The 8792-nt window shown below is 57.2% G+C and overlaps 1 protein-coding gene across 1 annotated transcript in view; it reads right to left on the reverse strand.

Moving 5' to 3' along the window:
• PTGS1 (prostaglandin-endoperoxide synthase 1) overlaps nt 1-7211 on the reverse strand; it is a 19095-nt gene extending 11884 nt beyond the window's left edge. Inside the window, exons 1-4 of the mRNA XM_006917052.3 lie at nt 7095-7211; nt 6910-7002; nt 485-601; nt 1-65 (exon numbers count right to left, since the gene is read on the reverse strand). The exon at nt 1-65 is cut by the window's left edge and continues 89 nt beyond it. The gene's annotated coding sequence lies outside the window, so the exon portion shown is untranslated. The remainder of the gene's footprint in view (nt 66-484; nt 602-6909; nt 7003-7094) is intronic.
• Nucleotides 7212-8792: the final 1581 nt, after the last annotated feature.

Consider the following 8792-nt stretch of genomic DNA (forward strand, 5'->3'; position numbering starts at 1 on the left):
CAGCAGGAAGTGGATGGCAGAGGGGCTGGGCCGCAACGAATTCCGGAGCCAGGTCCATAGCTCAGCTGCGGGAGCAGTGGGGGCTACTCAGTTGGGCCCTCCTGGCAGGACCAGAAGTAGCCAGAGTGGGAGGTGGAACTGGTAATGGGGGCCAGAATGGAATAGGGCAGGACATATGGGGCAGGGGCAAGGACAAAACCTGGGGAGTGATGACACATGACAGAGCCAGAACCATATGGGAGGACAGGGGACAGGACCAGAGAATGTGATCAGGCTGGACAGTGAAGACTCTCTGCGGAGACCGGAACCAGGAAGTGAGGACTGAGGTCAGGGAGAGTGTCCAAGATCAAAAGCTAGGCCAGGAAGAGAATGAGGCCATGGCCAGAAACAAGGGCAGGAAGTCGGGGGGGGGTCTCAGAGGAGGAGCCCAGGGGAGCAGGAGGAGCCCAGGACAGAAGGAGTCAGGGCTGGAGGCGCAGCTCACGGATAGTGCAGTTGGGGCCGGAATAGCCCGTGCGGGTGCAGTCACACTGGTAGCGGTCAAGGCCGAAGCGGACACAGACGCCCTGGTGCTGGCACGGATAGTAACAACAGGGGTTCACTGTGGAGAAGAAACAGAGATCAGAGACCACTCCGGGGTGACCTCACATGGGGGCCAGAGACAGGGACTCAAGTGGCAGCTCTATCCGAACTCACTGGACTCCAGTGTTCCTCTCTCGAGTCCCACAGCTATGAGCAGAAAGGCCCCAGCCTTGCCGTTTCTGGGCCCTGCTCCAGCATGGCCCACATCAGGGCCCCCAAAGGAAGTCTCCCCTTCCTCCTTGCTGCCACCAAACGGGAGCAAGGGAAGAGTCCAGGCCCCAGGCCGTGACATCGGAGGTTGAGAAATAGCTGATAAGATGCTGCAGCCACCGGTTTCTAGAGTTTTCACTTCCTGCCAAGTCAGAGCCCAGCACCATGGGCAGGGTGTGTGGTATTCAGAAAAGGGACGAGGGTGGGAGCTCTCTCAGACCAGTCCCCAAGCTCTGGACACCCGGATCCTAGGAAGATGAGATCGCCCACCGCAGCCCTTTATTTGTGCAGAGGGAAAGGAAAAGCAGTTATTATCGATGGGGAAACTGAGGCCAGAGAAAGGGAAACCCGGATGGGTCACCCGACAAGTCGCACCAGCCCGACCGCCTGTCCCTTCATTTCCACGCCACCTCACAGACCCAGAAATCGAGTCCAAGGAAAGAAGTTTCCCAGAACCCTGCAGACAGAGTGTGGGCTTAAGGGGAGGCTCATCTGCCTCAGCTCCCATTCCAGACAGGCCCAGCTTTGGCCCACGTCATGGGGGGATCTGGGCTCTAAGGATCTTGAGGCAGGTCAGGGACCAAGGGAACAAGAGACATATGGCTGGAAAAAAATCTCCCGAGAGGGTACGTGAAGCTCTGGCGTCAGGCCCCTGTCCCCTGAAGGGAACCCCACCAGCGAGTCCGTCCTCATGTCTAACCCAGATCTTGCAGACCACAGACCCCTGGCTCAAATCTACCCTGCTTTAGCAGATTCTTTGAGAGCAAAGTCAGAGACTCCTCAGAGCTCTCTCGGTGCTCATTCACTGCTCAGCAAGGGAAACTGCGGCTCAGAGAGCAGTGGCGGCTTGGCCGAAGACACAGGACGGAGTAGGATCTCCCACGGACTCAGGACCCCTGGCTCCTGCCAGCGGCTCCTTGTATAACCTCACACAGAACACACCAAGCACCCCACAGTTCCCCCTTATCTGGGCCAAGAGCCAATGTTACAGGGAACTTCTCTGTTCTTTGTACAACTGCTTATAGGAGGTCAAGAGGGGCCTGACTCCTAGCGAAAGGCGGGAGAAGCCCGGGAAGTCATCTCAGGGTGCTGTGATCACTCGTCATGACCCTGGGCAAAGCCTGACCCCTCCTCACTTCACAGCAGAGTCCCCTAGGCCCCACCTCAAAGAGGGACCCCAGCACCACCAACAACCATACACACACACACACACACACACACAGAGACACACACATGAGCAAGCAAGAAGTAAATCACAAGAATCATGCAAATAGTTTTGTTTACGCAACGCCCCACGCACGCCCCCACAATGGCATCTTTGTGGTGCAGGAAGGAGGGGCCAATGGAAAGAAGGCTGGACTAAAGGCCTTATCTGGCCGACACAGGCGGACTGCCAGGCAGGCCCCAGGCAGGAAGGGTCCTGACAGGACCCAGCCTCCCCGTCCCACAGCCACAGCCGCAGAAGTGCCAAGCAGCCCAGAACCAACCCACAGCCGGCTCAGGGATCTGGGACTCTCCTCGTTGATCCCTCCCGCTCAGGACACTCTGCTCACCTGCCTAACTCACCTGCCGCAGAGCCTGCTGCCCAGCTCCCAACCCTGGCTCACAAGGCACTCTCATCCCCATACCGCCCACAGCAGGGATCCCAGAAGGATCTGGAGAGGTCCTTCCAGCTTATTCCGCCCCCTCCCTTGATCCCAAAGTTGAAAGCTCTTCTTCCTTCATGCAGACTGCTACTCCGCCCTAATAAACTCCTTCCAAATCTACCTGACCTTCCTGATTGGGCCCGCACTTGGCCTCCCCACCCGAAAGCCTCTCCTGAATAACCACACTCGACTCCTCCCGCTTTCTCTCCCCACCCCGGCTCCCTGTTCCAACTCGACCTGCCCTTCTCCGCCAGAATCCTCCAAGAGAAGAGGCCATACACTGTCCCCAACTCTCTCCTCCAAGCACACAGTGGGGGCTCGACCCAGGTCCTGGAGAGATCCAGCCACCCAGGACATCCAGATAGGATGGCCAGAGCTCCACAAATGTTCGTAGAATTAATAAAATGAAGCGAGGAGACTGGCCACCCCAAGCTTGGCCAGAGAGACCTCTCATCTTCCCAGCCCTGGGCCGCCGGCCTGGAAGTCTAGCTCTAAGACTCCCTGCCTGAGGGGGTGCTGCCCCAGGAGGCATGGAGCTCCCTCCCTCTCCTGCCACGAGAAGCTGCGTGCGGAGGCCCCTCCCTCCGACCTGCCGTCCAACTTTCCCTCCCTCCTTCCCCACGATCTTCCCCATAAACACCAGCTGGCCCAGGGCAGGAAGAGTTCTCCCCAGCAAGGACAACAGCTGCCACTGGGGCCCCGGGGTGTCAGGGTGGACAGAGATGAGCCAGGGAGCCGCTTCCCCAGGGGTGAGCCTGACCAGGGACCTCTTCCCAGCCTTGCACTGCTGACACTCGGGTTTATCTGCTCAGCTCTCCCAAGGAAGGGTGGGCGAGGAAGGGTGGGGAATGTGATGTTCAGGAGGCAGGAGACTCACCCAAACCCCACTGCTTCAAAGTCACAGAGCCAAGATTTGCTCTTCCCCTCCCCTCCTCCTTCTAGAGGTTTCCAGGCCTGGATTCGGGGAAGGGGTGGGGAGGGAGAGTCACTTTAATCTAAAGACTGGGAATGATCCCAGGTAAGGTAGGTTTGTCACCCTTCCTTCTTAGGTGGATCGAAAAAAAAAATCCTAAATGAATGAAACCAGAACTCCAGAGGGATCCCCTCTCCCTGCCACAAGCAGAGCTCTGGGAAGTACTTACAAAGGAAGGCCTGCTTCCAGTCTAACTTCAATCCTGCATGCTTTCATGCCAGCCCAGTCCTGGGCTCAGCAGAGGGCACCTTGTATAATAAACCATCAAGAAAGAGAACTGGGGAGATGCAGGCACTAAGTCCAGGGCATCTTGAGTTCCCACACCTAGCACAGGGCCAGGCACCAAGTAGGTGCTGGGAAAAGATGAGCTCTTTGTTGGCTGTGTGTCCTTGGGCCAGACCCTTCTACCCCCCGGGCCTCGTTGACCTGTGTATCCCAGCAAGGGGAGGGAGCAGACGGGCTCTAAAGAGACCTCCTTTTATGCCCCCCTTCTCCTCTCCTCTCTATTATTTGCATCAATGTGACCCCCCCACCCCATCAGCAAACAACCTTGTGACTTGCCCTTACCGAGCCACCCAGAGGTGGGCTTGATCAGCATGCCCACACAGCACACATCCCCACAGACAAGGACTGTTCAGGAGGGCCTGGCTCCAGAACCTGCTGAAGATTCAAGCAAGGAAGTATCTCCCAGCCCAGGAGTTCTCCAGACACAGTGGGGGAACACCAAGTCCTCCAAGATACAGAGGCGCCAGGCAGCAAGAGGCTGGACCAAAATCGTCTAAGAATAATATTTAGAGAAGCTCTAGGGGTCTTGGCGGCCACAGAGAATAAAAGGGCCCTGACAAGCCAGACCTGGGGCCCACCCCTTACACCCAGCTGGAGAGGAAGCCGCATCCCAACCCACAGACCCAGCTGGTGCTACAGATAGGGGGTGGCCTGCAGCTATAGTGGGGAGGTCTTGGCATAGGTCGGGTTCCTTCCCCATACGCCAGAGTTAGCTGGCCTTAGGCCCCTCTGCCTGGCACGGAGGTCATGCCCAATTCCTAGCCTAAGAGAGAACACTAAGTCAAGTCCAGGAGCTGGAGGGGATGAACTTAAGCATGAAGGATCCCCTGGCACAGCCTTGCCTTCCAAGCTAGACTCCACCTCTTCCATCACACAAGAAGCAGAAGCAACATTCTCCCCTGCCACCTGCTCTCAGGAGCATCTGCAGCCATCACCTCCTTGGAGATTGGCCTTTGCTGCCCCGCTGGGGGAAAAAACACAGACTTCGACTTCCCACAGATGCCCAGGCACCTAGAACCTCAGTTCACCCATAGACTTGGAAGTACAGCCCAAACCTTCTGCTCCCACACCCAACTTGTCTCCCGTTCTGTCCTTGACCTTTACAGAGGCCTCCTTAATGGCTTCAGCTCCTGCCATTGCTTCTACCAGAAAGACCCTTGCAGACTTTCATGGGAAAGCCTCACGCTGTTTCCCCGCACTGACCACCTCCTCAGGTTCCGGGTCCCACATCACTGCCTCCGAGAAGCCTCAGTTCCTCACACTTCAGAGGTAACTCCCCTGAGCCCTGCACACCCCTGTGTATTTCTCAGTCACAGCCCTGACCCCCCTGGCTGACAGTCTGTGGGCATTTCTGTCTTCCCCATCAGACCTGGGCCAGCTCTGTGTCTCCAGGGTCCAGCCAAAGACTAGCAGAAAGCAAACCTTCAGAACTCTCAGTCACAGCCCTGACCCCCCTGGCTGACAATCTGTGGGCATTTCTGTCTTCCCCATCAGACCGGGCCAGCTCTGTGTCTCCAGGTTCCAGCCAAAGACTAGCAGAAAGCAAACCTTCAGAAATGTTTGTAGAACGAAAAAGACAAAATGACAACAAAATAAACATTCTGTTTAAACACATAGCAATATAAAGATAAGTAGAAAAGGCAAAAACCAAAAGGGCACAGACTATGACTCACTGGCTAGTAAACAGACACAGGAAGATAGGCAGGGTGAGCCCCCGGCACCCCAGGGGCCTGCATGGGGTGGAAGAGGGCCGAAGGCAGGGCTGATCCAGGACCTGATAAGACCTGTGGCTGGGGCAGCCTGGTCAGCCCCGACTCTGCCACCGGGGTGTCAGACAAATGGGCTCACCCCTTTGGGCCTCGGAGCCCCCTTTTGTAGAACGGGTCTATCACCCATCCCTGGCAGGGCTATCGTGAGCACCAAAGAGAACACCCACAGCCAGGCTTTGTAAACAAACTGTAAAGTGCGGTCCGCAGGAGACTTCCTCTTCTTCTTCCCAGAAACCAGGCCTTCGCTCATACCCAAACTCTTGCCTGGAGCACCCTCCATCCTCTCCCTGGCTTCCTCAAATGCCACCCACTCCTACTCTGTCCTCTAGGAAACCCGATCGATCAGATTCACAGCCCACCTAGATGTCTTTCTTCTCTCCTCGGAGCACCAAACCCGGGGAGCACCACGAAACAAAGCTTAGACCCTTCTCCCTCCTCCCATCCTCTCTCACCCACATGGTACAGAAGGGAAAAGGAGGTTCAGAAAGGGATGGGTCATACAGCACGGGGTGGAGGAAGCTATGGCCAGGCCTTGCACGCACGTGCACATACACACACATGTGCGCGCTCGCACAGAAGCGGTGAGCTTGGGGAGGGAGGTTGGCTGAGGGAGGAGCTGAATTCCTCCACTTGGAACCTGGTACCTGGTAGGCAGGGGTGCTGGGATTTTTACAAGATCTCACTGTGCCATCATGTATGGGTTGATGAAACCAAGGTCACTTGGAGAGACAGAGGGAGAGAAGGGAGTTCTCTGTGGAAAGTGCCTAAAGTCAGACAGATCCAAGTCCAAACCCTGAGCTCACCCCAAACTGTGTGAGCTTGAGGGAGCTATGGCACCTATCTGAGCCTCAGTTTCCTCATCTGCCCCGTGGGAACCTCACAGGTGAGGATTTAAACGCCCCTGAAAGCAAGCGGCTCTGTCGGCGCATTGCCACCTCCCGTCTCCCCAGAGTGGCTGGCGCGCTGGAGTCCTCACCAGGGTCTGAGATCTTCGCTGGGGCTGGGAATCCGGATGAGTCTCCAGAAGGTCAGAGATGGGAGAAAGGGAACTCACCCCGCCACTTACTCCTTGGTGGCCGCTCGCTGCTTCCTCCCACAGAGGCCCCCACAGGAAGTGTTGCTGGGGAGCTGGGAGCCCAGAACAGGTGAGGGGGCTGGAGAGGGGTTGTCGCTTCTCCCAAAGCCAGCACGAGATCCTGGTCTGCCCTGCCCGCCCTTCCCCCGCCTCCCCTAAAGAACCCTGTAGCCCTCTGCCCCCCAGCCAAGGCCACATTCCTCGGGGTCTTCAGAGAGCCCTCATCCCACCAACAGACTAAGCCCCCTCCCCCCTCCCAGGCATCGCGCACTGAAAGGGGAAGCTGGCTCAGCCCGAGAGGAGCGAGAGGGGCCAGGCCAGGGGCACAGAAGCCGGGAGTCCCCGGGGCCGAGGTGTGGCGCCGCCTACCCGGCACCGGCTCCCTGAGATCCGCGGGCAGGACCGGGGGCGGCGGTAGCAGCAGCAACAGGAGCAGCGGGAACCGGAGCGAGAGACTCCGCCCTGCGGGGGGAGACAGATGAAAGGCTGAGCCTGGCGTTCAAGGCTCCAGCAGGAGGCAAAGAGGGTTCCTGGGCGACGGGGGCGGGACTCACGGCTCATGGTGCGGCGGGGCGGCTGATAGGTGCGGGACACAGACTGCCAGGATCTTGCAGCGCGTCTCTAAATCTGCCCCGGAGCTGGCCAGCCTGGCCTGCCTGGCCCGCCCCCTCCCCACCCATACCCTGGCTCCACCTCTCCAGCCAGCTGTCACCTCGGCCACCGCCCACTTACTTCCTCCGCTCCCGTCCCGGCCAATGCATTTTATTAATTATTCTATGATTGCCACTAAAGTGGTTTTTTCACCCGAGGTCCTTGAGGCACTTGAGCTTTTAAAGCTGAGTGGTGCCAGAATTGTGTCCATTTGGTAGATAGGAAACCGAGGCCCAGAAACCTGTGTGAAATGCGGTGGTCCCCCAGGGCTTCCTGGCAGAACTGAGGTATGTCAAAGGCGAAGCCACTGGTGTGAACCACACACCCTGTGGCCCAGAGAAGAAAGAGGGATGGAAGAGGAGCCGTCCAGCCTGGCCGGCACATGATTTCCTGGACTGAAAACTCGTTACCCTCAGACCGATCCAACAAGGAAGACTGACTTCCCCTAGAGTCAGGCCTCTGCCTTCTGAGGCCACGCCTGAGCCTCAGTCACCAGAAACGAAGAGCACAGGCTTCGAATCCAGGACACCTGAGTTCAAATCCAGACACTACAGTTTACTGGCTGTGTTACCCTGGCCAGGTCATTACCCTCTCTGGTCCTCAGCATGCTCATCTGTAAACATGGAGATAATAAGAACCATTCCAGAGGGTTGTCGTGAGATTCAATGAGATAAGCACACAAATCTGATCTGATGCAGTGCCAAGCACATAGTAGGTGTTCAATTATCAAGAGGCATAGTTTTCAAAGATCTGACTAAGTTCTAGGGCAGGCCAAGGTCGACACTCTAGCTGGACTCATATCTACCTGCTGACTTTACAGAAAGAAGCCCAGCATCTAGCTCCTCTTTTTTATAGCTGGGGAAACTGATCTTAGCAGGGAGAAGGCGTCACTCTAGGTCACCCAGAGTCTCCTGGCCCCACACCCACAAGTTTTTCTCCCTCGGTTTTCCCAGCACACCCAGCCATCCCGTGGGCCCTACAGCAGGGAAGACCTAGCAGGAGGACTGAGAGGTCCTGTGCCAGTTCCCAGGCATCCTTGGGTGCGGGGCAGGAATCATGCCAGGTGGGAGAGATGAGACCTGTTGGGAAGCCCTGCCTACGTCCCTGCCCAAGTTGTTCCCATGAGACAAAAGCCAGCTACTCAGGGAGTCAGAGCCAGCCAAGGCAGACTGGGGGAGGGAGGGAGTGGAGCAGGTGGAGGGCCCAGGGCCCTGGGGTGCTGGGGCAGGCTGCAGCCTTCCCTCCAACCCCAAATCTAACCAGACAGGGCTAGGAGATGTAAGGTATAGATTATCAGCCGAAGGGGTAGGGTCAGAGTAGAGATACGGGGGCCCAGTTTTCCAAAGAGAAGAGGACTTTCTGGTGAAGAAGGAAGGAGAGAAAAGCTTGAATGAGACCCCATCTTTCACTCTCAGGTCCCCCTCCCTTTGGGCCCTGGACCTAGCAAATGACCACGCTGTACCTCCTGCCGACTCCTTGATCCCAAGTCACCCACAAACACCAGTGTGGCCTTGACATTGAGAGAAAGAGCCTTAGCCTGGGTGTCAGGATAACCGAGTTCAAGTGTGAGGTCTTCCACGGTTCGGCCTTAGACAGGTCTC

This window comes from Pteropus alecto, unplaced genomic scaffold (assembly GCF_000325575.1).
Source record: "Pteropus alecto unplaced genomic scaffold, ASM32557v1 scaffold226, whole genome shotgun sequence".
In the NCBI taxonomy this organism is placed as follows: domain Eukaryota; kingdom Metazoa; phylum Chordata; class Mammalia; order Chiroptera; family Pteropodidae; genus Pteropus; species Pteropus alecto.